We start from the raw sequence: 16,179 nt of genomic DNA on the forward strand, positions 1-16,179 counted from the left end.
AAGGTGCAAACAAAACTTGGAAGCAAAGTCAACTGAAAGGAGAATAGGGATAGATTTTAAAAAGGCTTAGACAAGAATGATGGAATTGGCAGTCATGTAGCAGAACAAATTTCATGCAGAGATGCAACACATTTTGGTAGGAATAATGTGGACTGGTATTATAAAGATAAATGCTGCAATTCCAAAGCACAGAAATATTAGTGCATGTATATACAAATCAAAGGTGGCAAAGGAGGTTGAAAGAAGAGAAAACACTAACTACATACCGAACTTTATAAGAGTCATGAAGTACAAACTTTTCCAAAAGACAGGCTCAGCCTCAAGTAGTGTGTCCAATTCAAGGCACCACATATTGGGAAGGTCATAAAGGCTTTTGGGACTGTGTAGAACAGTTCCATGGATGAGGGATAGTTACGTGGTAGTAGCTACAGTTGTTCTTCTGAGATCAATTTGGACTTGATTAGGTGTTTGTAATAAGGAGCAATCTATTCTCGTCAGTGAAAGTTTGAAAATCAGAGAACACCAATGTAAAGTGAATGGCAAAGAACTATTGGTAAAATGTGATTTTTCTTCTACTTAACAAGGATGGAATCAAGAATGCAATGTTCAATGTGTTGCAAAGAAACAGAATTGTGACTTTCTGAAGAAAATTGGGTAAGCACCTGAGGGGAAAAAATTTGCAACATCACAAGATAATGGTGGTAGGTGTAATACCTCACTTGTCCTCTGTAAGAACCAACACAAACATTACAGGTCAAATGCATAGCCTCCTCCCCAAATGTAACAATTCTCTATAACCCTATGATTCAGTAAGGCAAACAGTCTTTATCATTAGTTGTCAATAACTGTGTTGAGAAAGTGGATTGGAGGAGCTTCAAGGAGTACAAGAGAATTCAACTCACAATTCAATGGTGAAATAACTGCATAGAGGGGAGTATCCCATCACTAAGTCACCCTTTTTTAACTTGTGCACAGTACACTGTCTGTGGCTGGCCAGGCAGCTTGGAGTCAGTCCCCTGAACTGAAGAGATTCTGAATTCCCTGCTTATATTGGTCAGCCAGTGCCTCCTGATTGGGGTTATTAACATGGGCCAATCAAGGATCACCATCAACAAGGTCCACCTGGTTCCAATCACGACAAACAAAATTCTCAAAAGCTAAGACTGAGCTCTGCTTTCCTGAAACTCTATGCACAGTACAGAAAGGGTCTTAGGGCGGCATTAATGGAGGCCTAAGGTGTCAGCCATAGAATTGAGTTTTAGCATACACATTTTTTATACTGGCATGTAAAACAAAGGTTAGGAAATACTATACAGCTGTGTAATTTACCACAGTAGACCGCTTTAGGCTGCATCAGTTAACACATTGACATTTTCCCCCAGTCATTACTGCATTATAAACCAATAATTCTATCAATTAATTGGCCTTCAAATAGAACATTCAAACATACAAAACTGGATAATTATGTTTGCACTCAAGTCTCTTTTCAAACTGTACACCAAATTACACCAAGAAATCAGCAAAAGAAAATCAAGGGTCAACTTCAATTGATTTTCTGTGTTTAATCATTTTTCTTAGAAAATCTCTTTTGCTGTTTTGATGTAGTCAGGGTTGATATGTGAAGTTAGTACTGATGAAAAGGATAAAGATTGGAGACTTAAAAGTGTACAAAAATAATGACAAGGTGCAGTAACACTACTTTCCAACACTTTTTGAAAAATTGAATCCAGAGATGCACTTCCAAAGATACTCTAGCTGCTATAATGATTTATTTCCAAAATTAGTTTTGATTTAAAACAACATTTTTATTACAATGATATCATAATAGTATTGCACATTATTGTCACAATGGTACGCTTCCAAATTGTTGGCTGTACAGCCCAGTAGGATGCATTTGCACACAGATTTACTATAAGCTTGGACTCAGAGCACAACCTCACTTCAAAGCACAGATTTTCAGGGCGTGAGTGAAGATTTGTAGCTCGGGTGCTGGTTGTAGATGTTGGCGTGCTTGCTGAGCTGGGAGATTTGATAGCAGACATTTTGTCTCCTTACTAGGTGACATCCTCCCTTCACAGGAGGCTTCGCAGCACTGAGGATGTCACCTAAGTAAGGGGACGAAATGTCTGCTATCAAACCTCCCAGCTCAGCAAACACACCAACATCTACAAAGCAGAGATTTGCTGAATCAGTCTCACATTATATGGCATCATCTCCAAGATGAAGCCACCCATAGTCCAACTGGACCACAGGGTGCTTTCTCATTATAAGTGACAAAACTGGTGATGGTTTAATCCTGGGGCATCAGTTAGCTATGCTGGATTGCTGGCTTCCAATATAAAGTAACTGAACAGCATGGGTTCAATTCCCACACCAGCTGAGGTTACTGTGAAGGACTCTCCTTTTCAATCTGTCCCCTTGCCTGAGGCATGGTGACCCTCAGGTTAAATCACTGGCTCCATCTACAATATCGGACCGAATGTTTAAGTTGTTCAAGGGTCCACTGGTAATTGGCTTTCAACTATTTTTTTGTTTTGAGTTCAATTGAAGATTTCCAAGAAGACCAATCTAAATTTCCAAACAGCATGAAATACACAAAGGAAAAGATTTTTTAAAAATTATATACAGGACAACAAAAAATAATATACTGGCAAATCATTAAAAACAGAAAGTTTTCTGGATCCCTACAGGTCCACACACCCAAATTTCAAAATTTGTGGTCTAAACACTCATTGCCAACAGCACAATTCAGAGTTTCATCTTCAGCGTAACTGGTAACTTCTCCCACCTACCCCCTCCTCAAGCCCCACCCCCAATCTCCTACCTGCTAGCCTCATCCTGTCCCCTTGGCCTGTCCGTCCTCCCTGGACTGACCTATCCCCTCCCTAACTCCCCATCTACACTCACCTTTACTGGCTCCATCCCCGCCTCTTTGACCTGTCTGTCTCCTCTCGACCTATCTTCTCCTCTATCCATCTTCTATCCGCCTCCCCCTCTCTCCCTATTTATTTCAGAACCCCCTTCCCCTCCCCTATTTCTGAAGGGTCTAGGCCTGAAACGTCAGCCTTCCTGCTCCTCTGATGCTGCTTGGCCTGCTGTGTTCATCCAGCTCTACACCTTATCACAGTTTCAATTGAACAACTTATCAGTACTGTATTTCTGAAACTAAACTACAGTTATCAGTCTGGAGCCGAAATATTATATCCATAAGAAAATTTCACATAAACCAATGTACTTAATATTGTCCCAACGTAGTAAATGTTTGACACTTCACTCGCCACCAAAACGTCGTACTAACTACAATAGTATCAAACCAACACAATATCAAATGAATTACTATATGTTCAGAGGTCCAGGCACGATGAACTTTTAACAAAAGAAAGTGCTACAAAAGCTCAGGCTAGGCAGGAATGGCAAGGACAACAGACAAATTAATAGTTCAAGTGTTGCCCAGTCATCAGCACTAGAAGGTTTTCAGAGATGAACAGCTCTTTCATAGGATCAGAGAGGATTTTGAAGGGCAAACAAAAACAAGAAGAAAATATCACATAGAAATGTGTTTAAAATGGAAAAGAGATAATTAAATAGCAGAAGTGATAATTGTCAGGATGCATGAATGGAGAAATCAAAATCATCAAACAAAAGAACCTAAAAATTCAATCTTAACTATTTCACATACCAGTTCACATGAGTTCAGAGCAATCATTAGTTTTTCTCAACAGCTCATTATGGTGGTGTGTGCTAGTAACAAGGTCTGTACTGGTTGATGCCTGCAGACCTGTTTGGGATTTTTTGGGGGGGGGGAGAAGCGGGGTAAAAGAACAAGACTTCTGCCCCCTCCCCTGACCTCTCCCTCAACTTTGATGGCTTGCATTGCCCTTTCCACATAAATTAACCAATTGGAAAACACAGGTGATTTACTGATGGGGTAAAACGAAAATGTTCAGTTGATTGTAACAGGACTTCTGGCTACGAATAAAATAGTACCAGGTTTTTCTGATGATATTTAAAAGGCAGGTAATAAGCATGACATTTACATTTGGGCAAACACCAGAGTAAATTTGGAGATTAAAAAATGGCTGTGAGAGGTCCAGAAACTACAAAAACTCTGGTTCAGAAAGTACACAAAGACATGAGATCTTGATTGCCTGAACATAAAAAGGCAATCATCTCTTCCCATTGGCTGATGTATTGATGAACTCATTGCTGAGAACTTAGCTCAGAGAATCTGGCTTTAATTTTGGGAAAAAAAACATCATGTTCTCAGTTAATACATCTCTCATCTCAATTACTGTTAACTCACACCTACAGTCATATGATTTTCATAACTTCTATCAGTTTCTAACAATCAACACACAATACTCCAGCTGCTAATCCTCAATCTCTCACCCAACCCTCACATCTTCCACACACCTCCTTTATGACAATCTATTCAAAAAACAACTCCCAAGATTGTTACTAAACACTCCCACCTTCTTGCAGAAGAAAGTTACACACAACATGCAAGAGTCCATGACAAGCCCTTTCTGTTTTGGAAGACAATGTGTTGGTCATTGTGAGCTTGAGAGATATAGTCATAGCAACTGGCAACATTGATGTCAGAGGGTTTATGACTTCACACCAAAGACGGCTAATAGGTATACACTAGAACAATAGGAACATTGGGCAGCCTGCCAAATAAGCTTGTGCACAAAGGTTCAGGTCATGAAATTCCAACTCCCACCTATATTGGGTTTTTGCACAAAACATGAAACACCATCTTGTCCCACTCATTTGTTTCACGTGTAGCTTCTGGTCTTGAAATCACGGAATAGTATTCTTTAATACTGACAAACACACCAGGCTGGTGATGAGGATCACCAAGGCAATGTTTGGACACTTTGGACCCAGGGAAAACCTACAATGAAAGCAAAGTCTGATGGAAGCAACAGTTATCCGGAGTAGATGGCTATGTGGAATTCAAACGAAAACAGATTAGGTTTAAGGGGCCAACTGACCGACTTCTGTTTTTGTTTTTTATGTGCTCTTATTCTCATTAGTTGGGACGAAATAAGTGTTCCTCTTTGCATATATCTCGCTGATGCAGCTAAAGGAAGACATTGCCAATCTCATCTGTTGCAGTCTAGAACAACTCCTGGAGTAAAAGGTAAGAATTGCAGTGATATTGACGGTCATAGGGATCACTGTTCACACTCAGCTTTGGGACTCTAGCTGAGCTGGGGCAAGTGAATTTCATTGTTGAAGCATAGGCTGTGTATACATTGAGTCTGAGAAGTTGAATATGAGAAGGCTTGCTGAAATTCAAGGTAATTAATTCCTCCTGGGCAGCACCTTTCTCTAACATTACGAGCAGCTTCCCCAGCTCTCACTCTACATGCATAAAGATACACTGACCAGTTCACCACGACTGTTTTTAAAAAGGTAGAGAAAAACAGTTCAGTATCTGGAACAAAGTTGTTCCCAAAGAAAGAATTCACTGGTGCAATAGAAAATCTTTGCAAAAGATTGACCCAGAACATAACCAGAAGCCTAAAAGGGCAAATCAGGAAGTATAATAAATCAAAGGAATGCTGGAGATCTGAAACAAACAAAAACAGAAATTGCAGATTTGGCAGCATCCAGGGACAGAAGACAGAGTTAATGTTTCAAATCCAGGTGACCCTTCTTCAGAACTAGGGCCTGCTAGGGAAAGGTAGTAATTTGTCAGGGGGTGGTGGGGAAGGGTGGTGAGCAGATAGGTGAGGACAGAGCCCAGAGTGACAGAAAAAAAAGGGTAGGCAAACGAAGGGATTGTTCATGCTAAACCGAAGAGGAGAAGCTAGATAGGTGACACTGGGGACTAAGTAGGTGAAAATGATTTGGCTGCAATGAAAGCAACCCATTTCATGACAAGATCTGGGATTGTGGGTTGGATAATTTAAAAAGGTTCATTCTCAGAAACTGCTTAAGGCTGAGTCCTAAATGCTGTCAGGTACCTAAGTGATAGACTAAGTGCTGTTCCTCTAGCTTGTACTGAGCCTCGCTGGAGCATTGCAGCAGGCTTCAGACAGAAACGTTGTGTGGGAACACAGTGGTGTTAATGCAACAGCCAACTGGAAGCTCAGGATTATTTTTATGGACAGAATGTAGGTGTTTCGCAAAGTGGTCACTCAATCTGCGCTTTGTCTCCCCAGTGTAAAGAAGACTGCATTGTAAGCAGCGAATATAGCCAATTCTCATTCCTCAATGACTGCTTCCAGCTCAGACTTAGTCCATGTGAAGTCCACCTGAAGTTTCAGCCTTCATGTTTCAAATCCATCTAGGATCAACAGGTACCTCCATTTCGCTGCTCAAAATAGGGTCTCCTCTACACTAGGAAGATGAAACACAGACAGGGTGACCTCAGCCACAACGACCCCTCAACACACCACCTTTCCCTAGCTGCTGCTAGCTCTTAAAAAGGGTCACTGGACTCAAAACATTAGCTCTGTTTTCTCTCCATGGATGCTGTCAGACCTGCCCAATCGAGGCAGCAAGTAACCTATTTAGACCTGACCCCTTTAATTAACACAAGTGCAAGGTCCCTGCTGGATATTCATGCCAAGATTAACGGAGGAAATTTGTTTCAAGGAGCAGGAGGTACACTGGGAAAAAAAATCTCAAAAATATTGCTACAAGGAGTAGGATCCTTTTAATGTACGTGCAATTTTAAAATGCATCAACCTGTATGTTTCCAAGCAATACCTACCTTTACATTGTGCTTTTGGAACATTTTTCTTTCTATTCTTACTCCGTGCATTCCCTTTCCATTACTCTGATTAATTCTGTCAGTGTTATCTCCTGCTTCCACCAGGATCTAGGGAATTTCAATGATGCCTCAAAATTTCCACCCGTGCCATACCTTCAAGTTGTCTATTTTTAAACTCTCCTTTTTCCAGAATGGAAGCACTTTCCACTGATAACATTTGCTTCAAAAGCAGGAAGCATGACAACCTTTTTTGACAGAAAGCTAAGAAAGGGCAGAGGATTGGCTGCTAATTAAAGATATTAGTACAAAGAGGAAGGTCTAAATTAAAAAAAACCAAGATGTAGAAACAGTCTGGGTAGAGATGAATTAGGCAAGAAGTTCCTTGTATGATCGGTGTACAGTCCCTAACACTAACCACATGGTAGTGCATGGTATCTAGGCAGAAATAATGGAAGATTGCCAAAAGTATCAAAAGTAAAAATGCAACAACTATGATGGGGGGTTTTAACCTAGATATAAACTGGAAAAATCAGTTGGGTAAAAGTAATCTTGATGAAGAACGCGCCAATTGTTTTCTGGACAATTTCTTCAACCAGCATGTTATGGCACCAACCAGAGAGCAGGCTCTCCTAGACCTGGTTTTGACCAATGAAGCAGGATTAACTACTGACCTCCACAAAAGTGCCCCTGGGTAGGAGTAAACATAATATGGTTGAATTTTACATTCAATTTAAAGGGACAGAAGTGTGGGTCTAAGACTATTATTTTGAATTTAAGAAACAGCAATTATCAAGTCATGAAAGTAAAGTTAGCTAAGATGAACTGGCAATTTAAGTTAAGGAATAGGTCAATAGAGATGCAGTAGCAAATACTTAAAAGAAATAGTGCAAAAAGCATAGAATAGATGCATTCCAATAAATAAGAAAAATTCTAAGGCATAGACTCGCCATTTGTGATTAACGAAGAAAGTGAAAAGATCGTATCAAACTGAGAAAAGACATTTAACTGTGTTCAGATAAGTGGCAGGTTAGAAGATGAAACAGAACACTAATATAAAAGCAAAAAATTACCGTAAGATTAATAGGGAAGATTTAGAGTACAAGAGAATTTTAGCCAAAATAAGCAAACAGTTCTAGATATTTGAAGATTTAACAAGGCAAGTGTTTGTCCTTCAGAAACTGAGTCTGGGAATTAGTAATGAAGGATAAAGTGATGGCAGACAAACTGAACAGATATTTTGCATCAGTCTTCACTGCAAAAGACACAATTAGCATCCCAGAGATAGCTGTAAATCAGGAATTGAAAAGAGAGGGAGGAAACCATGAAAATTATAATTACCAAAGAAGCAGTATGAATAAACTGTTGGATCTGCAAGTTGACAAATCCCCAGGTCCTGACGAATTTCTTCCTGGGGTCTTAAAGTAGCCAGTGAAATAGTTCAGGAATTAGTTCTAATTTTCCAAAACACATTAGATTCAAAGAAAGTTCCTTCATATTGAAAAGAAGCTGATGTAATGCCATTATTCAGGAAATTACAGGCCTGTTAGTTTAAAATCTGTCAGAAGGAAAATAGGTTAGAAGCGATTATTAAAGAGATTATAACAAAGCACTTGGATAAATTCAAGGTATCAGGCAGATCCACTGTTTTTCAAAGGAAAATCATGTTTAACTCTTATCGGAATTCTTGAAGTAACATGCTGTAGATAAACAAAACTGGATGTATTGCATTTAGATTTCCAGAAGCCATTTAATAAGGGGTCAGATCAAAGGTTACTGTGGAAAATAAAAGCTCATGGTGCAGAGGGTAACACATTGGCATAAATAGAAAATTGCCTGACCAACAAGAAGTAAAGAGTACAAGAAGAGAGTCATTTTCAGCTGACAGTGTGTCACAGGGGTCAGCACTGGAGCCTCAACTCTCTACAATTTATACGAGTGATTTGGATGAAGGGATCAAAGGTTGCTAAATTTGCTGATGACACAAAGATAGGTAAGGAAAATGATTTGTGAAGAGAACATAAGTAGCCAACGGAGGAGACAGAAAGGGTGAAGGGAACGAACAAAGATCTTGCAAATGGAATATAATGTGGAAAAGTGTGAAATTATCCATTTTAGCAGAAAGAATTAAAAACACATTATCTAAATTGAGAGAGGATACAAAGCTCGGAGATGCAGAGAAATCAGGGTGTCCTAGCACACAGATCACAAAAGGTTAGTCTCCAGGTACAGAAGGTAAATCGCGAAAGCTAATAGAATGTTACGGTTTATTGCAAGGGGAATTCAATACAAGAGTAGGGAGGCTATGCTTCAGTTATACAAGGCAGTGGCGGAACAGCATCTGACGTACTGTGTACAGTACTGGACACTATACTTGAATTGAATTGAATTAGCTTTACTGTCACTTGTACTCAAATCATAGAATCCCTACACTGTGGAAACAGTCGGCCCAACAAGTCCACACCAACTTTCTGAGGAACATCCCACCCAAACTCACTTCCTCTACCCTATCCTTTGTAACCTTGCATTTTTCCCATGGCTAATCAACCTAACCTACACATCCCTGACACTTATGGGCAATTTAGCATGGCCAACCCACCTAACCTGCACATTTTTGGACAGTGGAAGGAAACCGGAGCACCTGGAGGAAACCCATGCAGACACGAGCAGAATGTGCAAGCTCCACACAGACAGTTGCCGGAGGCTGGAACTGAACCCACGTCCCTGGTCCTGACAGGCAGCAGTGTTAACCACTGAGCCACCACGGTTCAAGGTCAGGAGACTACTCTAGAATCACCTCAAGACTAGAGGTCCATGCTGAGGCCATGCCAGGCCAAAAGACCACCAGACAGACTGAGAGGCTGTCGCATCAAGCCGAGAGTCCAGGCCCACACTAAAGCGGGGAGTCCAAGGCCAAGAAGAAAGAAGAGACAAGAAAGAAAACAAGAGAATAAAAAGAAAAAGTAAGGAAAAGAAACGGACAGCGTGACAAACTCTGGCTGTAGTGTCATCTTGGATAATTACAGAAGGATGCTAATAAGGTGGAAATAGTTCAGACAAGGTTTATAAACTAAGCATAAGCAGACTGTTCTATGAGGAAAGGCTAGGCCTGTATCCTCTGTAGTTTAGAAGACTTCAATAAAATGACTGAATTGAAGGATAAGATCCTGAGGGGGCTTGATTAGTCATATATGGAAAGGTTGTTTCCTCTAATGGAAGAATCTAGAACTCGGGGACAAAGGCGATTCTGAGGAAGGGTCAGCGGACCCAAAACATTAACAGTGATTTCTCTTCACAGATGCTGTCAGACCTGCTGAGGTCTTCCAGCAATTTTTATTTTTGTGACAAAGGTGACTGCCCATATAAGAGAGACAGAAATTATTTCTTCTCAGAGGGTCAAGTGCCTTTAGAATTCCCTTCCTCAAAAAGCAATGGATGCAGAATCTTTAAATATTTTTAAGGCAGATTCTTTTGGGCTAAGAGGATGAAAGATTATGTTGGGTATGCAGCAATGTCAAGTTGAGGTTAAAGTCAGATCAGCCATCGTCTTATTAAATGGTAGAACAGGCTTGAAAGGGACAAGTGGCTTACGCGTGTTCCTGTCTCGTATGCTCAATTCATTCAAGGAAGTTGACATTGCTGGCTTGGCCAGCATTTATTACCCATCCCTAATTCCCCTCAAGAAGATAATAAGTGAACTGCCTTCTTGAAACACTGCAGGCCATTTGGTGTTGTAGACCCACAATGCTTTTAGGGAGAGAGTTCTTGGATTTTTGTGATTGGCTTGGAGGGGAATTTGCTGGTGGTGGTTTTCCCATGTATCTGCTGCTCTTGTCCTTCTAAATGGTATCGATCGTGGATTTAGAAGGCAATGTCTAAGGAGCCTTGCTGAATTTCTGCAATGCGCCTTGTAGATGGTGCACACTGCCTCAACTGTATGGGTGGAGGGAGTAGATATGGTGCCAATCAGCAGGCTGTTTTATCCTCGATGGTGTCAAGCTTCTTGACTGATGTTGGAACTTCACTCATCCAGGCAAGTGGGGTGTGTACATCACACTTCTGACTTGTGCCTTTCAGATGGCAAAAAGGCTTTGCCGAGTTACTTGCTGCAGTATTACTAGCCTCTAACCAGCTTCATTATGTTTATTCCACCAGTCCAGTTTTTTACCTGGTCAATGGTGACCCCTCAGAATGTTCAAGGTGGGCAATGCCTTTAAATGTCAAGGGGCAAAAGTTTGATTCTCTCTTGTTGGAGATAGTCACTGCCTGGCACATGTGCAGCACAAATGTTACTTGCCACTCATCAGTCCATGTCTGGATATTGCCCTAGTTTTACTACGTTAGGACATGGTCTGTTCCAGTACAGGAGGAGTCACAAATGCTGCTGAACACTGTGCAATTGTCAGCAAATATCCTTATGTCTGACCTTACGATGGAAAAAAGATGAAGCAGGTGAAGTCATCTGGGCCAATGACACTATCCCATTGACACTGACACTCCTGATGTACTGAAGATGAGATGGCTGACCTCCAACAATCGCAATCATCTTCCTTGTGTTAGGGATGATTCAACCAGCAGAGAGTTTTCTCCATAATTCCTATTAACTCCAGTGTTGTCAGGATTCCTTGATGCCACATTCAGTCAAATACCCTTTGATAACAAGGGCGGTTACTCCCATCCCAGCTATTACAATCTCATTAACTCCCATGGGTATTGCAATTTTTTTTTCTCCCATTCCAATTCTAGCAAACTTGCATATCATGATTTTTTTAAACATTGTAGGAGGTTTCTAAATGCTTCAAAGCTTCATTATCAAACAAAGTTTGCAAGAACTCCATTCCCTTCTAAGATTCTCAATCTCTGTTGTATCCGCTGTGATACTGATTTCTGCACATGATCTTTGGTAATTTACTGATTCCTCACCCAAGGATCCCATACTACCCTATTAAGCAGAATTTTTGTTACCCCATCGTGTTCCAGGATATCCAACACCTTACCACTGATCTCCCACCCCATTCACTTTTCAGAAAGCTTATGATTTACATGGTTATGTCACTGCATCAGAGAGACACATTGGGACAACATATCTACAGCTATGGACGATGTAAAAGACTGGAAGTTAATGAACTGCCTGGGCACCTTGATGAAATGGGGCTGTTTTTCAAAAACAAACCAAGGGAGAAGGGAACCCATGCCTTTTTAGGAAATATGGTCATCTCAAAGTGGACTTTAGGTCACCTGCTGCTTCCAGAAAGTCAAAATGACTTCAGAAGAAACAGCCATGTAAAGCTTTTAAGAAGCTAAGAGATAGGGTTAATACTCCTTATTTTCTGAAAAACCCAGCTTTGGAAGAGACAAGGGGCACCTGAGCTGACAGTTGTCCAGTGATTATTTTTGGGTTTAGTTTCTGTTTCAAACATGCACAGGGGCAAAAGGAAGAAAACTTCCAAAGCTTCTTGCAGAGCTGCAAGTCTCTCTCCCCATCTCTTGAAATAATCGGGAACCCAATAATGTTTCCACATCTCAATGTTTGACTGCTTGTAAACCCTGAGAAGCTAACCTGTGACCATTTTCCAAACACTTGAAACCAGCTTGCTTTTCATCCAAATTGTAGCTTTTTTTTTTAAGAAGACCTTCCATTAGCCTATGGCTGTCAGCTACAAGATGTCCACAGTCCACAGAAATCCAGTGGAATACAAGGATTCATTAATTTCTATCCTTTGTTTTTCAGACCATTGGCCAATAAGTGTCTTTTCTTTTGCTCGGCACAGTCTTTGTTGTACTGTTGAGTGTGTGTTTATTTTGGGATTAAAAGGGATATATAGTTCTAGCTCCAGGTTATAGCTTTGAGGTTACCAAGTTTTGCCACTTGTTTTTAGAAATTAGTTTTGTGGTATCTTAAACAGGCTAGTTTTGAATTCATTAAAGAAACCTGGTGAAAGTCTCTTTTATTCTGGATAGGAGTACAAAAGGGAAACAACACATTTATACTTATGGTACCACTAACATAGCTTGACAACCAGCACAATCCTCCCATCCCAGTCGTAACAGGCAGATTAACTGAACATTTCGCTGAACGCCTCCTTTCTGTGAGCAAGTTAACTCCAAGCACCCCATTGCATTCCGCAAATTCTATGTCCCACTCCAGATCTGTCCTGGGCCTTCTGTACAGTTCCAATAAAGCTCAAAAAATGCTATGGAGCCCTTTGGCATTGGGGGTTGAGTTTCAATGCCCTATTCATTAGAAAAACTAATTTTCTCCATATCATTCACCTTTCTGGCACCTCCTCAGCCATAAATTTCACACTCAACTGCACACAAACGTCTACCCAACACAAACTGTATGGCTTGCAATACATTTATAGAATTTTTACAGTACAGAAGACCTTTTAGCCTATCATGTCCATGCTGATCCCTGTAAGAAACAATTCATAACTGACTCTCCCCACATCCCTACACAATTCTCCTTTTCACATATTTAGAATATATGAAAATTTTACAACTCTGTAGGGGGCTTAATGTACTGTGGCTGACAAATGAGAAACCCAACCTATTGCCTCTTACCAATAAACCCAGAGGTGGTTGTTCTTCTCTCCATGCCCACTCCTTCAGTGAGCAGATTAAGTATTCTCAATCACAAGTCCCTCCATACTCTATCTGCTCAATCATTGCTTCTGGGCACTATGTGCTCCCATTCTTGAAGCCTTCAATTTCAACATCAGTTTTTGAACTTTCTGCTGCCATAAAGCTGTATTATGAAATTCTTCTTCGAAAGCCTTTGGCCTGGCTTTATCTTTCTCCAACTCCTAGAGTCTTCAAAACTTGCCAAACCTTCTACCCTATCTTCTAACTTTTTCATTCACTTCCCTTGTGAAATGACTGTGTTGTGTTGAACTCTACGGAAGTAAAAGTTGAGATTGTTAAAGAGCAGCCAACGGAGAAAAAAAGGAAAAGGGGCAGGACATTAGCTCTCTAAATAGATCTGAATATTGTACACCCCTACAGTAGCGACAAAAACTCTCGCATCACTTTTGTAGCAAAAAGGTCACAAATTATGCACTCCTAAGCTTAGACAAGTTATAGCCTTGTGCCGAATGCATCTTTTATTAATCACATATCTTGCAGACAAAACTGCATTTGAAATCAAAATGTGAGCTACTTAACAACAGATGCGTACTGCAGAATGCAAGCGAAATGTAGCAAAACTTCCCGGTAGAAAATGTGGGTTCAGCACTTTTTAAAAAGTGTCAAAACAGAAATGAATGCAGTTGTTTGGGTCAGTACAATAATGGGACGACTAACCCGAAACCTAAAAGCAACAGCTGCGTGAGCTAAATTACTGCATGTAAACTGATGGACATGCAGCACAGCTCGGGAACGGGGGAATGACATTCGAGCGAGTCAATTCAAGTGATTGCAAAAACGAGAGATCGGATCCACAATTTTCAAAACCACAGCAAAACAAAACATTGCACTCATTCGCCTAATGGCAGCAATCAAACCTTAACTATCCGTCAAAAAGGGATTTTCGATCTTTTTGCTTGTACGAACAAACCTCCCAGTTTCAGTAAAACTGCATAAGCAAGCTGTTGCAAGCGTCTGAACAGTAATCCCGAAATTTAAAAGCACGACAGAGCAATAACTTCATTCAAAAAGTCCCCAATAAAATGAAGTTTGTTTTGTGCGGGGGTTTTAAAAAAAATGAAGTTTTGCAAACCTCAGCGTGATAACGTGGGCGAGGCGAATATTAGCCGCGGGTCTTTAAAAGCGGAATGACTGGATGCTTTACACGCCGCTGCTGTCAAGACACCGTTACACAGCCAGTGGCAAAGGGAATAGAGAGATCCGCTCAGAAAGAAAAACAACTAAAAAGAAACTCACTATCCCTACTGCAAACACAAATCAGATGGAGGAATTGGATGGCGGGCACTCAATCTTCAAGGGGATTTCTTTCCGCTCCTGTACTATTTGGCAATTCCAGACAAGGCATCATTAATCACACGTTGCAGGGAGGAGGAAAATGCAAAAGAATATTAAAACCACAAAAAAATTAGTAAAAATCAGGAATCTCCACTCAAAATGGCGCCAGCGCTGGTGGGGAGAGATAGACAGCAGGAGTAAAGGAGCCCCCCCCTCTCTCTCCCTCCCCCGCCCATCGGCCGGTACGATAGTCCCGGAACCGACAACCCGTACGCAATATCGGCATGAGGCGCCTGCCCACAGCGGTTACCTGCTCGGAGCTGCCGGCTCTCCCTCCCGCTGTTGCCGTGTGATATTCCCCGTCCGCCCGGGGGGAGATCACCCGCACCCTCGGTGCCGACAGCGGTAAACACACCGCGCGCGCACTCACACTTCACACTTGAAATTTCACTCGAGCGCGCGCTAAACTGACTGAGGATCCACGACGGCTGAGGGGGGCGTGGCCGAGCGGCGGGCATCATACACCAAGGGGGCGGGGCCGAGCGGCGGGAATCTTTCCGAAGGGGGCGGGGCCAGGCCGCGGGCATCATTCCCAAGGGGGCGTGGACGGGAGGCGGCCATCAATCTCCCTGAGGAAGGCAGGGCCGAGCGGCGGACGTCCTCCTCTGATGGGGGCGGGGTGAAGCTGCTGGTATCACCCCCACCTGAAGCCAATCACTTCCTCTCTCTCTCCCTTTAACAATCACCGTTTGGCCCAAAGCTGCAAGAGGCGCAACCTATTGGCTGGAATCTGTGTGTGACGTTGATCGCTGTGAATCACTACTTTGCGAGTGGTTCAATTTTGTGTCAATCATCGATTCCGCGACAATTTGAGATATTCTGGGCGGGGGGGTAAACTCTTCATTTTACACCGTGCCAGGGAAGGAAACTAAAGAAGTGACAGTCTGATTGGGAAGCGTTTTAATTGGAAATTCAAATCTGTCAAAACCAAACCACGTTATAGCATATGGGCGTCAATCTAGGATGTTGTAATGAATTAGTTGAAACTCGCTGCAATAAATTTTGAGTTTACACTGAAGAGTCATATAGTTGCCCCTCGAGTCCGTTTTAAATCTTTCTCCTCTCACCTCCTTGTCTATCCTTTCACTTTCCGCGGTTCATTTCCAAACTTCTTTAAATTCGGAATGTATTTTAAATCGCTGGGTTGTGTTATTTCACTGCTGTTTGTGTCTTTTTGGCTGCAGTTTCATCTAATATAGTCGTCCTTTGTGGCCAGTGATTCCTACTGCTTCTCGCAATTACATAATTCGAGTAAATTGTTATTATGCAATGAATATATTTTAAAAATTAAAAACATAATCACCGACAACTAAGGTAATGCTAGCACCCAATTACCGTCCGTACGAAATTGGAAAGTCATATTTTCCCTAAATCTTCTCATTAACAGCTGAATTGAACAATAATTTTGTCGTTTACATTTAACAAACAAAATTTGTACTGTGAACTGTAACAATAATTTGTAATTGAACGCTTGA

At 41.4% G+C, this 16,179-nt stretch overlaps 1 protein-coding gene across 14 annotated transcripts in view; it reads right to left on the reverse strand.

The window, feature by feature from the left end:
• The window catches only part of epb41l2 (erythrocyte membrane protein band 4.1 like 2), a 175,010-nt gene extending 159,869 nt beyond the window's left edge, over positions 1 to 15,141 (reverse strand). For 13 of the 14 annotated variants that reach the window (XM_048596989.1, XM_048596988.1, XM_020532526.2 and 10 more), the window contains exon 1: positions 14,955 to 15,141. The gene's annotated coding sequence lies outside the window, so the exon portion shown is untranslated. Of the gene's footprint in view, positions 1 to 14,605; positions 14,749 to 14,954 lie in introns of those variants that run through there. The other variant, XM_048596978.1, reaches the window with a different exon arrangement.
• Positions 15,142 to 16,179: the final 1,038 nt, after the last annotated feature.

Source organism: Rhincodon typus, chromosome 5 (assembly GCF_021869965.1).
Source record: "Rhincodon typus isolate 14 chromosome 5, sRhiTyp1.1, whole genome shotgun sequence".
Taxonomy (NCBI): domain Eukaryota; kingdom Metazoa; phylum Chordata; class Chondrichthyes; order Orectolobiformes; family Rhincodontidae; genus Rhincodon; species Rhincodon typus.